Here is a 16,476-nt window from a genome sequence, read left to right on the forward strand (position 1 = left end):
CCCTCCTGCTCCTGCTCCTTCTCCACTTCCTGCTCCTTCTCCACCTCCTGCTCCTTCTCCACCGCCTGCTCCTTCTCCTCCTCCGGCTCCTTCTCCTCCTCCTGCTCCTTCTCCTGCTCCTGCTCCTTCTGCACCTCCTGCTCCTTCTCCACCTCCTGCTCCTTCTACACCTCCTGCTCCTTCTCCTCCTCCTGCTCCTTCTCCTCCTCCAGCTCGTTCTCCAATTCCAGCTCCTTCTCCACCGCCTGCTCCTTCTACTTCTGCTCCCCAACCTCCTCCTGCTCCTTCTCCACCTCCTGCTCCTTTACCTCCTCCTGCTCATTCCCCTCCTCCTGCTCCTTCTCCTCCTCCAGCTCGTTCTCCACCTCCAGCTCTTTCTCCACGGCCTGCTCCTTCTTCTTCTGCTCCTCCTCCTCCTCCTGCTCCTTCTCCACCTCCTGATCATTCTCCACCTCCTGCTCCTTCTCCACCTCCTGCTCCTTCTCCTCCTCCTGCTCCTTCTCCTCCTCCTGCTCCTTCTCCTCCTCCAGCTCGTTCTCCTCCTCCAGCTCGTTCTCCACTTCCTGCTCCTTCACCACCTCCTTTTCCTTCTCCAACTCAGTCTCCTTTTCCTTCTCCTCCTCCTGCGACTTCTCCGATTCCTGCTCCATCACCACCTTCTGCTCCTACTGCTCCTTCTCCTCCTCATGCTCCTTCTCCTCCTCCGGCTCCTTCTCCTCCTCCTCCTCCTCCTCCTCCTCCTGCTCCTTCTCCTCCTCCTGCTCCTTCTCCTCCTCCTGCTCCTTCTCCTCCTCCAGCTCGTTCTCCTCCTCCAGCTCGTTCTCCACTTCCTGCTCCTTCACCACCTCCTTTTCCTTCTCCAACTCAGTCTCATTTTCCTTCTCCTCCTCCTGCTACTTCTCCGCTTCCTGCTCCATCTCCACCTTCTGCTCCTACTGCTCCTTCTCCTCCTCATGCTCCTTCTCCTCCTCCGGCTCCTTCTCCTCCTCCTCCTCCTCCTCCTCCTCCTGCTCCTTCTCCACCTCCTGCACCTTCTCCACCTCCTGCTCCTTCTCCACCTCCTGCTCCTTCTCCTCCTCCAGCTCGTTCTCCTCCTCCAGCTCGTTCTCCACTTCCTGCTACTTCTCCACCTCCTTTTCCTTCTCCCCCTCCAGTTCCTTCTCCTCCTCCTGTTCCTTCTCCCCGTCCTGCTCCTTCTCCACCTCCTGCTCCATCAGCTCCTCCTTCTCCTTCACCATCTCCTGCTCATTCTCCAATTCCTGCTCCTTCTCCGAGAACTGCTCTTTCTCCAATTCCTGCTCATTCTGCGCCTCCTCCTCCTGCTCCGTCTCCTCCTCCTGCTCCTTCTCCAGCTCCTGTTCCTTCTCCATCCCCTGTTTCTTCTCCACCTCCTGCTCCTTCTCCACCTCCTGCTCCCTCTCCATCTCCTGCTCCTTTTCCCCTTGCGCTCCATCTCCTTTTACCCCTCCTACTGCTGCACCTTCTCCTCCTCCTGCTCCTTCTCCCCCTCCTGCTCCTTCTCCTCCTCCTGCTCCTTGTCCTCGTCATGCACCTTCTCCTCCTCCTCCTCCTTCTCCATCTCCCTATCATTCTCCACTTCCTGCTCCTTCTCCTCCTCCTGCTCCTTCTCCTCCTACTGCTCCTTCTCCTGCTCCTGCTCCTTCTCCACCTCCTGCTCCTTCTCCACCTCCTGCTCCATCTCCTCCTCCGGCTCCTTCTCGTCATCCTGCTCCTTCTCCCAATCCAGCTCGTTCTCATCCTCCTGCTCTTTCTCCTCCTCCTGCTCCTTCTCCACTTCCTGCTCCTTCTCCACCTCCTGCTCCATCAGCTCCTCCTTCTCCTTCACCATCTCCTGCTCATTCTCCAATTCCTGCTCCTTCTCCGAGAACTGCTCTTTCTCCAATTCCTGCTCATTCTGCGCCTCCTCCTCCTGCTCCGTCTCCTCCTCCTGCTCCTTCTCCAGCTCCTGTTCCTTCTCCATCCCCTGTTTCTTCTCCACCTCCTGCTCCTTCTCCACCTCCTGCTCCCTCTCCATCTCCTGCTCCTTTTCCCCTTGCGCTCCATCTCCTTTTACCCCTCCTACTGCTGCACCTTCTCCTCCTCCTGCTCCTTCTCCCCCTCCTGCTCCTTCTCCTCCTCCTGCTCCTTGTCCTCGTCATGCACCTTCTCCTCCTCCTCCTCCTTCTCCATCTCCCTATCATTCTCCACTTCCTGCTCCTTCTCCTCCTCCTGCTCCTTCTCCTCCTACTGCTCCTTCTCCTGCTCCTGCTCCTTCTCCACCTCCTGCTCCTTCTCCACCTCCTGCTCCATCTCCTCCTCCGGCTCCTTCTCGTCATCCTGCTCCTTCTCCCAATCCAGCTCGTTCTCATCCTCCTGCTCTTTCTCCTCCTCCTGCTCCTTCTCCACTTCCTGCTCCTTCTCCACCTCCTGCTCCATCAGCTCCTCCTTCTCCTTCACCATCTCCTGCTCATTCTCCAATTCCTGCTCCTTCTCCGAGAACTGCTCTTTCTCCAATTCCTGCTCCTTCTGCGCCTCCTCCTCCTGCTCCGTCTCCTCCTCCTGCTCCTTCTCCAGCTCCTGTTCCTTCCCATCGCCTGTTTCTTCTCCACCTCCTGCTCCTTCTCCACCTCCTGCTCCCTCTCCATCTCCTGCTCCTTTTCCACTTGCGCTCCATCTCCTTTTACCCCTCCTACTGCTGCACCTTCTCCTCCTCCTGCTCCATCTCCCCCTCCTGCTCCTTCTCCTCCTCCTGCTCCTTGTCCTCCTCCTGCACCTTCTCCTCCTCCTGCTCCTTCTCCTGCTCCTGCTCCTTCTCCACCTCCTGCTCCATCTCCTCCTCCGGCTCCATCTCGTCCTCCTGCTACTTCTCCTCCTCCTCCACCTTCTCCTCCTCCTCCTCCTCCTCCTGCTCCACCTCCTGCTCCTTCTACACCTTATGCTCCTTTTCCTCCTACTTCTCCACCTCCTGCTCCTTCTCCACCTCCTGCTCCTTCTCCTCCTCCTGCTCCTTCTCCTCCTCCTGCTCCTTCTCCTCCTCCAGCTCGTTCTCCACTTCCTGCTTCTTCCCCACCGCCTGCTCCTTCTACTTCTGCTCCCCAACCTCCTCCTGCTCCTTCTCCACCTCCTGCTCCTTCACCTCCTCCTGCTCATTCCCCTCCTCCTGCTCCTTCTCCTCCTCCAGCTCGTTCTCCAACTCCAGCTCGTCCTCCACAACCTGCTCCATCTCCTACTCCTGCTCCTTCTCCTCCACGTGCTCCTTCTCCTGCCCCTGCTCCTTCTCCACCTCCTGCTCCTTCTCCACCTCCTGCTCCATCTCCTCCTCCGGCTCCATCTCGTCATCCTGCTCCTTCTCCTAATCCTGCTCGTTCTCATCCTCCTGCTCCTTCTCCTCCTCCTGCTCCTTCTCCACCTCCTGCTCCTTCTCCACCTCCTGCTCCTCCTGCTCCTTCTCCTCCTTCGGCTCCTTCTCCTCCTCCTCCTCCTTCTCCTGCTCCTGCTCCTTCTGCAGCTCCTGCTCCGACTCCACCTTCTGCTCCTTCTCCACCCCCTGCTCCTTCTCCTCCTCCTGCTCCTTTTCCTCCTCCTGCTCCTTCTGCGCCTCCTGCTCCTTGTCCTCCTCCTGCACCTTCTCCTCCTCCTCCTCCTTCTCCACCTCCAGTTCATTCTCCACTACCTGCTCCTTCTCCTCCACCTGCTCCTTCTCCTCCTCCTGCCCCTTCTCCTCCTCCTGCTCCTTCTCCACTTCCTGCTCCTTCTCCACCTCCTTTTCCATCGACAACTCAGGCTCCTTCTCCTTCTCCTCCTCCTGCTACTTCCCCACGTCCTGCTCCATCTCCACCTCCAGCTCCTTCTGCTCCTTCTCGTCCTCCTGCTCCTTCTCCTCCTCCGGCTCCTTCTCCTCACCCTACCTCTTCCCCTCCTCCTGCTCCTTTTCCTCCCCCTGCTCCTTCTCCACCTCCTGCTCCTTCTCTTTCTGCTCCTCCTCCTCCTACTGCTCCTTCTCCACCTCCTGCACCTTCTCCACCTCCTGCTCCTTCTCCTCCTCCTGCTCCTTCTCCTCCTCCAGCTCGTTCTCCACTTCCTGCTGCTTCTCCACCTCCTTTTCCTTCTCCAACTCAGGCTCCTCCTGCTCCTTCTCCTCCTCCGGCTCCTTCTCCTCCTCCTCCTCCTTCTCCTGCTCCTGCTCCTTCTGGAGCTCCTGCTCCGACTCCACCTCCTGCTCATTCTCCACCTCCTGCTCCTTCTCCACGTCCTGCTCCTTCTCCACCTCCTGCTCCTTCTCCAACTCCTGCTCCATCTCCTCCTCCGGCTCCTTCTCGTCCTCCTGCTCCTTCTCCACTTCCTGCTCCTTCTCCACCTTCATTTCCATCTACAACTCAGGCTCCTTCTCCTCCTCCTGCTACTTCTCCACTTCCTGCTCCATCTCCACCTCCTGCTCCTTCTGCTCCTTCTCCTCCTCCTGCTCCTTCTCCTCCTCCGGCTCCTCCTGCTCCTTCTCCTCCTCCGGCTCCTTCTCCTCCTGCTCCTCCTTCTCCTGCTCCTGCTCCTTCTGGAGCTCCTGCTCCGACTCCACCTCCTGCTCATTCTCCACCTCCTGCTCCTTCTCCACCTCCTGCTCCTTCTCCACCTCCTGCTCCTTCTCCAACTCCTGCTCCATCTCCTCCTCCGGCTCCTTCTCGTCCTCCTGCTCCTTCTCCACTTCCTGCTCCTTCTCCACCTCCATTTCCATCTACAACTCAGGCTCCTTCTCCTCCTCCTGCTACTTCTCCACTTCCTGCTCCATCTCCACCTCCTGCTCCTTCTGCTCCTTCTCCTCCTCCTGCTCCTTCTCCTCCTCCGGCTCCTTCTCCTCCTCCTACTCCTTCCCCTCCTCCTGCTCCTTTTCTTCCTCCTACTCCTTCTCCACCTCCTGCTCCTTCTCTTTCTGCTCCTCCTCCTCCTCCTGCTCCTTCTCCACCTTCTGCTCCTTCTCCACCTCCTGTTCCTTCTCCTCCTCCTGCTCCTTCTCCTCCTCCGGCTCGTTCTCCTCCTCCTCCTCCTTCTCCTGCTCCTGCTCCTTCTGCAGCTCCTGCTCCGACTCCAACTTCTGCTCCTTCTCCACCTCCTGCTCCTTCTCCTCCTCCTGCTCCTTCTCCTCCTCCTGCTCATTTTCCTCCTCCTGCCGCTTCTCCTCCTCCTGCTCCTTCTCCTCCTCCTGCTCCATCTCCTCCTCCTGCACCTTCTCCACCGCATGCTCCATCTCCTTCTGCTCCACCTTCTCCTCCTGCTCCTTCTCCTCCTCCAGTTCGTTCTCCTCCTCCAGCTCGCTCTCCACAACCTGCTCTTTGTACACCTCCTGCTCCATCTCCACCTCCTGCTCCCTCCCCTCCTCCTGCTCCTTTTCCACCTTCTGCTCCTTCTCCTTCTACTCCCCCTCCTGCTCCTGCTCCTTCTCCACTTCCTGCTCCTTCTCCACCTCCTGCTCCTTCTCCACCGCCTGCTCCTTCTCCTCCTCTGGCTCCTTCTCCTCCTCCTGCTCCTTCTCCTGCTCCTGCTCCTTCTGCACCTCCTGCTCCTTCTCCACCTCCTGCTCCTTCTCCACCTCCTGCTCCTTCTCCTCCTCCTGCTCCTTCTCCTCCTCCAGCTCGTTCTCCAATTCCTGCTCCTTCTCCACCGCCTGCTCCTTCTACTTCTGCTCCCCAACCTCCTCCTGCTCCTTCTCCACCTCCTGCTCCTTTACCTCCTCCTGCTCATTCCCCTCCTCCTGCTCCTTCTCCTCCTCCAGCTCGTTCTCCACCTCCAGCTCTTTCTCCACGGCCTGCTCCTTCTTCTTCTGCTCCTCCTCCTCCTCCTGCTCCTTCTCCACCTCCTGATCATTCTCCACCTCCTGCTCCTTCTCCACCTCCTGCTCCTTCTCCTCCTCCTGCTCCTTCTCCTCCTCCTGCTCCTTCTCCTCCTCCAGCTCGTTCTCCTCCTCCAGCTCGTTCTCCACTTCCTGCTCCTTCACCACCTCCTTTTCCTTCTCCAACTCAGTCTCCTTTTCCTTCTCCTCCTCCTGCGACTTCTCCGCTTCCTGCTCCATCTCCACCTTCTGCTCCTACTGCTCCTTCTCCTCCTCATGCTCCTTCTCCTCCTCCGGCTCCTTCTCCTCCTCCTCCTCCTCCTCCTCCTCCTGCTCCTTCTCCTCCTCCTGCTCCTTCTCCTCCTCCTGCTCCTTCTCCTCCTCCAGCTCGTTCTCCTCCTCCAGCTCGTTCTCCAATTCCTGCTCCTTCACCACCTCCTTTTCCTTCTCCAACTCAGTCTCATTTTCCTTCTCCTCCTCCTGCTACTTCTCCGCTTCCTGCTCCTTCTCCTCCTCCTGCTCCTTCTCCTCCTCCAGCTCGTTCTCCTCCTCCAGCTCGTTCTCCACTTCCTGCTCATTCACCACCTCCTTTTCCTTCTCCAACTCAGTCTCATTTTCCTTCTCCACCTCCTGCTCCTTCTCCACCTCCTGCTCCTTCTCCTCCTCCTGCTCCTTCTCCTCCTCCAGCTCGTTCTCCTCCTCCAGCTCGTTCTCCACTTCCTGCTACTTCTCCACCTCCTTTTCCTTCTCCCCTTCCAGTTCCTTCTCCTCCTCCTGTTCCTTCTCCCCGTCCTGCTCCTTCTCCACCTCCTGCTCCATCAGCTCCTCCTTCTCCTTCACCATCTCCTGCTCATTCTCCAATTCCTGCTCATTCTCCGAGAACTGCTCTTTCTCCAATTCCTGCTCATTCTGCGCCTCCTCCTCCTGCTCCGTCTCCTCCTCCTGCTCCTTCTCCAGCTCCTGTTCCTTCTCCATCCCCTGTTTCTTCTCCACCTCCTGCTCCTTCTCCACCTCCTGCTCCCTCTCCATCTCCTGCTCCTTTTCCCCTTGCGCTCCATCTCCTTTTACCCCTCCTACTGCTGCACCTTCTCCTCCTCCTGCTCCTTCTCCCCCTCCTGCTCCTTCTCCTCCTCCTGCTCCTTGTCCTCCTCCTGCACCTTCTCCTCCTCCTCCTCCTTCTCCATCTCCCTCTCATTCTCCACTTCCTGCTCCTTCTCCTCCTCCTGCTCCTTCTCCTCCTACTGCTCCTTCTCCTGCTCCTGCTCCTTCTCCACCTCCTGCTCCTTCTCCACCTCCTGCTCCATCTCCTCCTCCGGCTCCTTCTCGTCATCCTGCTCCTTCTCCCAATCCAGCTCTTTCTCATCCTCCTGCTCTTTCTCCTCCTCCTGCTCCTTCTCCACTTCCTGCTCCTTCTCCACCTCCTGCTCCATCAGCTCCTCCTTCTCCTTCACCATCTCCTGCTCATTCTCCAATTCCTGCTCCTTCTCCGAGAACTGCTCTTTCTCCAATTCCTGCTCCTTCTGCGCCTCCTCCTCCTGCTCCGTCTCCTCCTCCTGCTCCTTCTCCAGCTCCTGTTCCTTCCCATCGCCTGTTTCTTCTCCACCTCCTGCTCCTTCTCCACCTCCTGCTCCCTCTCCATCTCCTGCTCCTTTTCCACTTGCGCTCCATCTCCTTTTACCCCTCCTACTGCTGCACCTTCTCCTCCTCCTGCTCCATCTCCCCCTCCTGCTCCTTCTCCTCCTCCTGCTCCTTGTCCTCCTCCTGCACCTTCTCCTCCTCCTGCTCCTTCTCCTGCTCCTGCTCCTTCTCCACCTCCTGCTCCATCTCCTCCTCCGGCTCCATCTCGTCCTCCTGCTCCTTCTCCTCCTCCTGCACCTTCTCCTCCTCCTCCTCCTCCTCCTGCTCCACCTCCTGCTCCTTCTACACCTTATGCTCCTTTTCCTCCTCCTTCTCCTGCTCCTGCTCCTTCTCCTCCTCCTGCTCGTTCTCCTCCTCCTGCTCCTTCTCCCCCTCCTGATCCATCTCCTCCTCCAGCTCGTTCTCCTCCTCCAGCTCGTTCTCCACAACCTGCTCCTTCTGCACCTCCTGCTTCTTCTCCACCTCCGGCTCCACCTACACATGCGGCTACTTCTCCTTCTCCTCCTCCTGCTCCTTCTCCACGTACTCCTCCATCTCCACCTCCTGCTCCTTCTGCTCCTCCTCCTGCTCTTTCTCCACCTCCAGCTCCTTCTCCTTCTCCTCCCGCTCCTCCTCCTTCTCCTCCTCCTGATACTTCTGCTCCTCCTGCTCCTTCTCCCCCTCCAGTTCCTTCTCCTCCTCCTGTTCCTTCTCCCCGTCCTGCTCCTTCTCCACCTCCTGCTCCATCAGCTCCTCCTTCTCCTTCACCATCTCCTGCTCATTCTCCAATTCCTGCTCATTCTCCGAGAACTGCTCTTTCTCCAATTCCTGCTCCTTCTGCGCCTCCTCCTCCTGCTCCGTCTCCTCCTCGTGCTCCTTCTCCAGCTCCTGTTCCTTCTCCATCCCCTGTTTCTTCTCCACCTCCTGCTCCTTCTCCACCTCCTGCTCCCTCTCCATCTCCTGCTCCTTTTCCCCATGCGCTCCATCTCCTTTTACCCCTCCTACTGCTGCACCTTCTCCACCTCCTGCTCCTTCTCCCCCTCCTGCTCCTTCTCCTCCTCCTGCTCCTTGTCCTCCTCCTGCACCTTCTCCTCCTCCTCCTCCTTCTCCATCTCCTGCTCATTCTCCACTTCCTGCTCCTTCTCCTCCTCCTGCTCCTTCTCCTCCTCCTGCTCCTTCTCCTGCTCCTGCTCCTTCTCCACCTCCTGCTCCATCTCCTCCTCCGGCTCCTTCTCGTCCTCCTGCTCCTTCTCCTCCTCCGCCTCCCACTCCTCCTCCTCCTCCTCCTCCTCCTCCTGCTCCTTCTCCACCTCCTGCACCTTCTCCACCTCCTGCTCCTTCTCCACCTCCTGCTCCTTCTCCTCCTCCTGCTCCTTCTCCTCCTCCAGCTCGTTCTCCTCCTCCAGCTCGTTCTCCACTTCCTGCTACTTCTCCACCTCCTTTTCCTTCTCCAACACAGGCTCCTTCTCCTGCTCCTGCTCCTTCTCCACCTCCTGCTCCATCTCCTCCTCCGGCTCCTTCTCGTCCTCCTGCTCCTTCTCCTCCTCCGGCTCCTTCTCCTCCTCCTCCTCCTCCTCCTCCTCCTCCTGCTCCTTCTCCACCTCCTGCACCTTCTCCACCTCCTGCTCCTTCTCCACCTCCTGCTCCATCTCCTCCTCCGGCTCCTTCTCGTCCTCCTGCTCCTTCTCCTCCTCCTGCTCCTTCTCCTCCTCCTCCTCCTCCTCCTCCTGCTCCTTCTCCACCTCCTGCACCTTCTCCACCTCCTGCTCCTTCTCCACCTCCTGCTCCTTCTCCTCCTCCTGCTCCTTCTCCTCCTCCTGCTCCTTCTCCTCCTGCAGCTCGTTCTCCACTTCCTGCTCCTTCTCCACCGTCTGCTCCTTCTACCTCTGCTCCCCAACATCCTCCTGCTCCTTCTCCACCTCCTGCTCCTTCACCTCCTCCTTCTCCTTCACCTCCTCCTGCTCCTTCAACTCCTCCAGCTCGTTCTCCACCTCCAGCTCGTCCTCCACAACCTGCTCCTTCTACACCTCCTGCTGCTTCTCCTCCTCCTGCTCCTTCTCCACTTCCTGCTCCTTCTCCACCTCCTGCTCCTCCGGCTCCTTCTCCTGCTCCAGCTCCTTCTGCACCTCCTTCTCCTTCTCCAACTCCTGCTCCTTCTCCACCTCCTGCTCCTTCTCCTCCTCCTGCTCCTTCTCCTCCTCCTGCTCCTTCTCCTCCTCCAGCTCGTTCTCCACTTCCTTCTCCTTCTCCACCGCCTGCTCCTTCTACTTCTGCTCCCCAACCTCCTCCTGCTCCTTCTCCACCTCCTGCTCCTTCACCTCCTCCTGCTCATTCCCCTCCTCCTGCTCCTTCTTCTCCTCCAGCTCGTTCTCCACCTCCAGCTCGTCCTCCACAACCTGCTCCATCTTCTACTCCTGCTCCTTCTCCTCCACCTGCTCCTTCTGCTGCTCCTGATCCTTCTCCACCTCCTGCTCCTTCTCCACCTCCTGCTCCATCTCCTCCTCCGGCTCCATCTCGTCATCCTGCTCCTTCTCCTAATCCTGCTCGTTCTCATCCTCCTGCTCCTTCTCCTCCTCCTGCTCCTTCTCCACTTCCTGCTCCTTCTCCACCTCCTGCTCCTCCTGCTCCTTCTCCTCCTACGGCTCCTTCTCCTCCTCCTCCTCCTTCTCCTGCTCCTGCTCCTTCTGCAGCTCCTTCTCCGACTCCACCTTCTGCTCCTTCTCCACCCCCTGCTCCTTCTCCTCCTCCTGCTCCTTTTCCTCCTCCTGCTCCTTCTCCGTCTCCTGCTCCTTGTCCTCCTCCTGCACCTCCTCCTCCTCCTCCTCCTTCTCCACCTCCAGTTCATTCTCCACTACCTGCTCCTTCTCCTCCACCTGCTCCTTCTCCTCCTCCAGCCCCTTCTCCTGCTCCTGCTCCTTCTCCACCTCCTGCTCCTTCTCCACCGCCTGCTCCATCTTCTCCTCCGACTCCTTCTCGTCCTCCTGCTCCATCTCCTAATCCTGCTCCTTCTCCTCCTCCTGCTCCTTCTCCTCCTCCAGCTCGTTCTCCTCCTCCAGCTCGTTCTCCACTTCCTGCTCCTTCTCCACCTCCTTTTCCATCGACAACTCAGGCTCCTTCTCCTTCTCCTCCTCCTGCTACTTCCCCACGTCCTGCTCCATCTCCACCTCCTGCTCCTTCTGCTCCTTCTCGTCCTCCTGCTCCTTCTCCTCCTCCGGCTCCTTCTCCTCCCCCTACTTCTTCCCCTCCTCCTGCTGCTTTTCCTCCCCCTGCTGCTTCTCCACCTCCTGCTCCTTCTCTTTCTGCTCCTCCTCCTCCTCCTGCTCCTTCTCCACCTCCTGCACCTTCTCCACCTCCTGCTCCTTCTCCTACTCCTGCTCCTTCTCCTCCTCCTGCTCGTTCTCCTCCTCCAGCTCGTTCTCCACTTCCTGCTGCTTCTCCACCTCCTTTTCCTTCTCCAACTACTGCTCCATCTCCTCCTCCGGCTCCTTCTCGTCCTCCTGCTTCTTCTCCTAATCCTGCTCGTTCGCATCCTTCTGCTCCTTCTCCTTCTCCTGCTCCTTCTCCACTTCCTGCTCCTTCTCCACCTCCTGCTCCTTCTGCTCCTTCTCCTCCTCCTGCTCCTTCTCCTCCTCCGGCTCCTTCTCCTCCTCCTACTCCTTCCCCTCCTCCTGCTCCTTTTCTTCCTCCTACTCCTTCTCCACCTCCTGCTCCTTCTCTTTCTGCTCCTCCTCCTCCTCCTGCTCCTTCTCCACCTCCTGCTCCTTCTCCACCTCCTGTTCCTTCTCCTCCTCCTGCTCCTTCTCCTCCTCCGGCTCCTTCTCCTCCTCCTCCTCCTTCTCCTGCTCCTGCTCCTTCTGCAGCTCCTGCTCCGACTTCACCTTCTGCTCCTTCTCCACCTCCTGCTCCTTCTCCTCCTCCTGCTCCTTTTCCTCCTCCTGCTCCTTCTCCTCCTACTGCTCCTTCTCCTCCTCCTGCTCATTTTCCTCCTCCTGCCGCTTCTCCTCCTCCTGCTCCTTCTCCTCCTCCTGCTCCATCTCCTCCTCCTGCACCTTCTCCACCGCCTGCTCCATCTCCTTCTGCTCCACCTCCTCCTCCTGCTCCTTCTCCTCCTCCAGTTCGTTCTCCTCCTCCAGCTCGCTCTCCACAACCTGCTCCTTGTACACCTCCTGCTCCATCTCCACCTCCTGCTCCCTCCCCTCCTCCTGCTCCTTTTCCACCTTCTGCTCCTTCTCCTTCTCCTCCCCCTCCTGCTCCTGCTCCTTCTCCACTTCCTGCTCCTTCTCCACCTCCTGCTCCTTCTCCACTGCCTGCTCCTTCTCCTCCTCCGGCTCCTTCTCCTCCTCCTGCTCCTTCTCCTCCTCCTGCTCCTTCTCCTCCTCCTGCTCATTTTCCTCCTCCTGCCGCTTCTCCTCCTCCTGCTCCTTCTCCTCCTCCTGCTCCTTCTCCTCCTCCTACTCCTTCTCCTCCTCCAGCTCGTTCTCCACTTCCTGCTCCTTCTACTTCTGCTCCCCAAACTCCTCCTGCTCCTTCTCCACCTCCTGCTCCTTCACCTCCTCCTGCTCATTCCCCTCCTCCTGCTCCTTCTCCTCCTCCAGCTCGTTCTCCACCTCCAGCTCATCCTCCACAACCTGCTCCTTCTACACCTGCTGCTCCTTCTCCACCTTCGGCTCCTTCTCCACCTCCGGCTGCTTCTCCTTCTCCTCCTCCTGCTCCATCTCCACCTCCTTCTCCTTCCTCTCCTCCTCCTGCTCTTTCTCCTCCTCCTGCTCCTTCTCCACTTCCTGCTGCTTTTCCTCCTCCTGCTCCTTCTCCCCCTCCAGTTCCTTCTCCCCCTCCAGTTCCTTCTCTCCCTCCTGCTGCTTCTCCTCCTCCTGATCCTTCTCCTCCTCCTGCTCCTTCTCCTTCTGCATCTCCTACTCATTCTCCAAATCCTGCTCCTTCTCCTGCAACTGCTTTCTCCAATTCCTGCTCCTTATGCTCCTCCAGCTCGTTCTCCTCCTCCAGCTCGTTCTCCACAACCTGCTCCTTCTACAACTCCTGCTCCTTCTCCACCTCCGGCTCCTTGTCCTCCTCCTGCTCCTTCTCCAGCTCCTGTTCCTTCTGCATCCCCTGTTCCTTCACCACCTCCTGCTCCTTCTCCACCTCCTGCTCCCTCTCCACCTCCTGCTCCTCCCCCCCTTCCGCTCCATCTCCTGCTACCCCTCCTACTCCTGCTCCTTCTCCCCCTCCTGCTCCTTCTCCCCCTCCTGCTCCTTCACCCCTCATGCTCCATCTCCACGTCCTGCTCTTTCTCCACGTCCTGCTCCGTCTCCACCTCCTGCTCCCACTCCATCGCCTGCTCCTTTTCCCCCTTCCGCTGCATCTCCTGCTACCCCTCCTACTCCTGCTCCTTCTCACCCTCCTGCTCCTTCTACCCCTCCTGCTCCTTCTCCTCCTCCTGCTCCTTCTCCTCCGCCTGCTCCTTCTCCTCCTCCTGCTCCTTTTAATCCTCCTGCTCGATCTCCTGCTTCTGCTCCTTCTCCTTCTGCTCCTTCTCCTCCTCCTGCTCGTTTTCCTCCTCCTGCTCTTTCTCCACGGACTGCTCCTTCTTCTTCTGCTCCTCCTCCTCCTCCTGCTCCTTCTCCACCTCCTGATCATTCTCCACCTCCTGCTCCTTCTCCACCTCCTGCTCCTTCTCCTACTCCTGCTCCTTCTCCTCCTCCTGCTCCTTCTCCTCCTCCAGCTCGTTCTCCTCCTCCAGCTCGTTCTCCACTTCCTGCTCCTTCACCACCTCCTTTTCCTTCTCCAACTCAGTCTCCTTTTCCTTCTCCTCCTCTTGCTACTTCTCCGCTTTCTGCTCCATCTCCACCTTCTGCTCCTACTGCTTCTTCTCCTCCTCATGCTCCTTCTCCTCCTCCGGCTCCTTCTCCTCCTCCTCCTCCATCTCCTCCTCCTGCTCCTTCTCCTCCACCTGCTCCTTCTCCTCCTCCTGCTCCTTCTCCACCTCCTGCTCCTTCTCCTGCTCCTGCTCCTTCTCCTCCTCCTGCTCCTTCTCCACCTCCTGCACCCTCTCCATCTACCCCTCCTTCTCCCCTTCCGCTCCATCTCCTGCTACCCCTCCTACTCCTACTCCTGCTCCCTCTCCCCCTCCTGCTCCTTCTCCACCTCCTGCTCCTTCTACACCTCCTGCTCCTACTCAACCTCCGGCTCCTTCTCCACCTCCAGCTCCATCTCCTCCTTCTGCTCCGTCTCCAGCTCCTGTTCTTTCTCCATGCCCTGTTCCTTCTCCACCTCCTGCTCCATCTCCACCTCCTGCTCCTTCTCCTCCTGCTGCTGCTTCTCCTCCTCCTGCTCCTTCTCCTCCAGCTCGTTCTCCTCCTCCAGCTCGTTCTCCACTTCCTGCTCCTTCTCCACATTCGGCTCCTTCTCCAACTCAGGCTCCTTCTCCTTCTACTCCTCCTGCTACTTCTCCACGTGCTGCTCCATCTCCACCTCCTGCTCCTTCTGCTCCTTTTCCTCCACCAGCTCCTTCTCCTCCTCCTGCTCCTTCTCCTCTTCCTGTTCGTTCGACCCCTCCTGCTCCTTCTCCACCGCCTGCTCCTTCTCCTTCTGCTCCCCCTCCTCCTCCTGCTCCTTCTCCACCTCCTGCTCCTTCTCCTCCTCCAGCTCGTTCTCCTCCTCCAGCTCATTCTCCACAACCTGCTCCTTCTACACGTCCTGCTCCTTCTCCACCTCCGGCTCCATCTCCACCTCCGGCTGCTTCTCCATCTCCTCCACCTGCTCCTTCTTCACGTCCTGCTCCATCTCCACCTTCTGCTCCTTCTGCTCCTCCTGCTGCACTTTCTGCACCTCCTGCTCCTTCTCCACCTCCGGCTCCTTGTCCTCCTCCTGCTCCTTCTCTAGCTTTTGTTCGTTCTCCATCCCCTGTTCCTTCTCCCCTCCTACTCCTTCTACCCCTCCTGCTCCTTACCCCCTCCTGCTCCATCTCCACGTCCTGCTCCTTCTCCACGTCCTGCTCCGTCTCCACCTCCTCCTCCCTCTCCATCTCCTGCTCCATTTCCCCCTTCTGCTCCATCTCTTGCTACCCCTCATACTCCTGCTCCTTCTCCCCCTCCTGCTCCTTCTCCCCCTCCTGCTCCTTCTCCTCCTCCTGCTCCTTCTCCTCCTCCTGCACCTTCTCCTCCTCCTCCTCCTCCTCCTCCACCTCCTGCTCCTTCTCCACCTCCTGCTCCTTCTCCTCCTCCTGCTCCTTTTTCTCCTCCTGCTCCTTATCCTGCTCCAGCTCCTTCTCCACCTCCTGCTCCTTCTCCAACTCCTGCTCCTTCTCCTCCTCCTGCTCCTTTTTCTCCTCCTGCTCCTTCTCCAGCTCCTGCTCCTTCTCCACCTCCTGCTCCTTCTCCACCTCCTGCTCCTGCTCCTCCTCCTGCTCCTTCTCCTCCTCCTGCTCGTTCTCCTTCTCCTGCTCCTTCTCCTCCTCCTGCTCGTTCTCCTCCTCCTGCTCCTTCTCCTGCTCCTGCTCCTTCTCCACCTCCTGCTCCTTCTCCACCTGCTGCTCCTACCCCTCCTCCTGCTCGTTGTCCTCCTCCTGCTCTTTCTCCACGGCCTGCTCCTTCTCCTTCTGCTCCTTCTCCTCCTCCTGCTCCTTCTCCACCTCCTGCTCCTTCTCCACCTCCTGCTCCTTCTCCAGCTCCTGCTCCTGACGAACCGGATTCTTTCCCCTCAGTCTGGTTCAGCAAGAACTGATTCGAGTACACCGTAAAGTTCAAACAACTTTAATAGCAGATCTTAGTCTGTATCTTCAATTCAGATTCCTGAGAGAATCCGAACGATTCTAACAGAATAAGGAGAGACAAAGACAAAGACAAAAACTCATACCTTTATACAAATCCATAGAGGTTGGAACATCATTAACACAAAAGTCAACACCAATCATAAGCTGGGCACAGGCTGCCATGCGGGGTTACATTATTTCCGGCCAATCATAGACAATCCATGTGCTGACCATGTTGCTATTAGACATCAAAGGGGTTACTTCCTCACTTTCCAACTTGGAAGGTTCTTCCCTGTTCCTTCTATTCCTTATCTCCCAACCTGGAATGGCTTTCAACTTTGGCTAAGCTCGTTCCCTATATTGATCTGCCATAAACATGGAGACATTCAGACCAGTCCTTGACTCACATCAAAGACCTATCATTGATAAGACAATGCAGGCCTGCTGACTAAGCAACCATATGGCCCAGCAGGAGGGCCAGGCCACTTGTATCAATCTCAGTTACTAACTAATTAACCCTTTCTAACCATTTTGCATTCTGCTTCTTTGCCACATAGGCATTTTAATATTTTACTAAAAACTGACCACGTAGGGATTCTCATTCCCCCCTTTTATCATTTAATGATAACCAACCCTTGTTCACTCATCAGTTCTGCCTAAGCAGAGTCTCATACACGAATCTGTTCCATTGCCGCCTTACAGCAGATTTTAACGCAAGCAACGATCAGGCCAAAAGTAAGTATTGCTACAATTAGAATAACTAATCCATGCATCAAGTACGATCCCCATGAGCCACTGAGGAGCCATTCTAACCAACCTTCTCCCAGGGTCTGGTGTAATTTTGTTACGGCTTTCTGTATATGCTCAACCAGATTAGTTATATTTTCTGAGTTATCTGGTATGTAGGTGCAGCATTCTGATCCAATCAGTGCACAGGTTCCCCCTTTTGCGGCTAACAGGTAGTCTAAAGCCATGCGATTCTGCAAGGCCATTGTCCGAATGGCTATCATTTCTGCATTTGTATCCTTCAGTGCCACTGCGGTGTCATTAGCTAGTTCTTCTAATACCGAAGCCATCTGCCGAATTTCCTTAATTGCCCTGGCTACCCCATACCCAGGGAACAAAATAGCGAAATATCGCTCCGTTTCTGTAATTTCCCTTTTAGACCTATATTGGTAATGATCCGCTAGGGAAGGCAAGTGATGAACATGGGGTACTACATATCCTAAATAACAGGACCCGATCCAGTTCTGAGGCAACCATGGGTATGCCTTATGGCCGCATATGA

The sequence above is a fragment of the Heptranchias perlo genome, unplaced genomic scaffold (genome assembly GCF_035084215.1).
Source record: "Heptranchias perlo isolate sHepPer1 unplaced genomic scaffold, sHepPer1.hap1 HAP1_SCAFFOLD_89, whole genome shotgun sequence".
NCBI lineage: Eukaryota > Metazoa > Chordata > Chondrichthyes > Hexanchiformes > Hexanchidae > Heptranchias > Heptranchias perlo.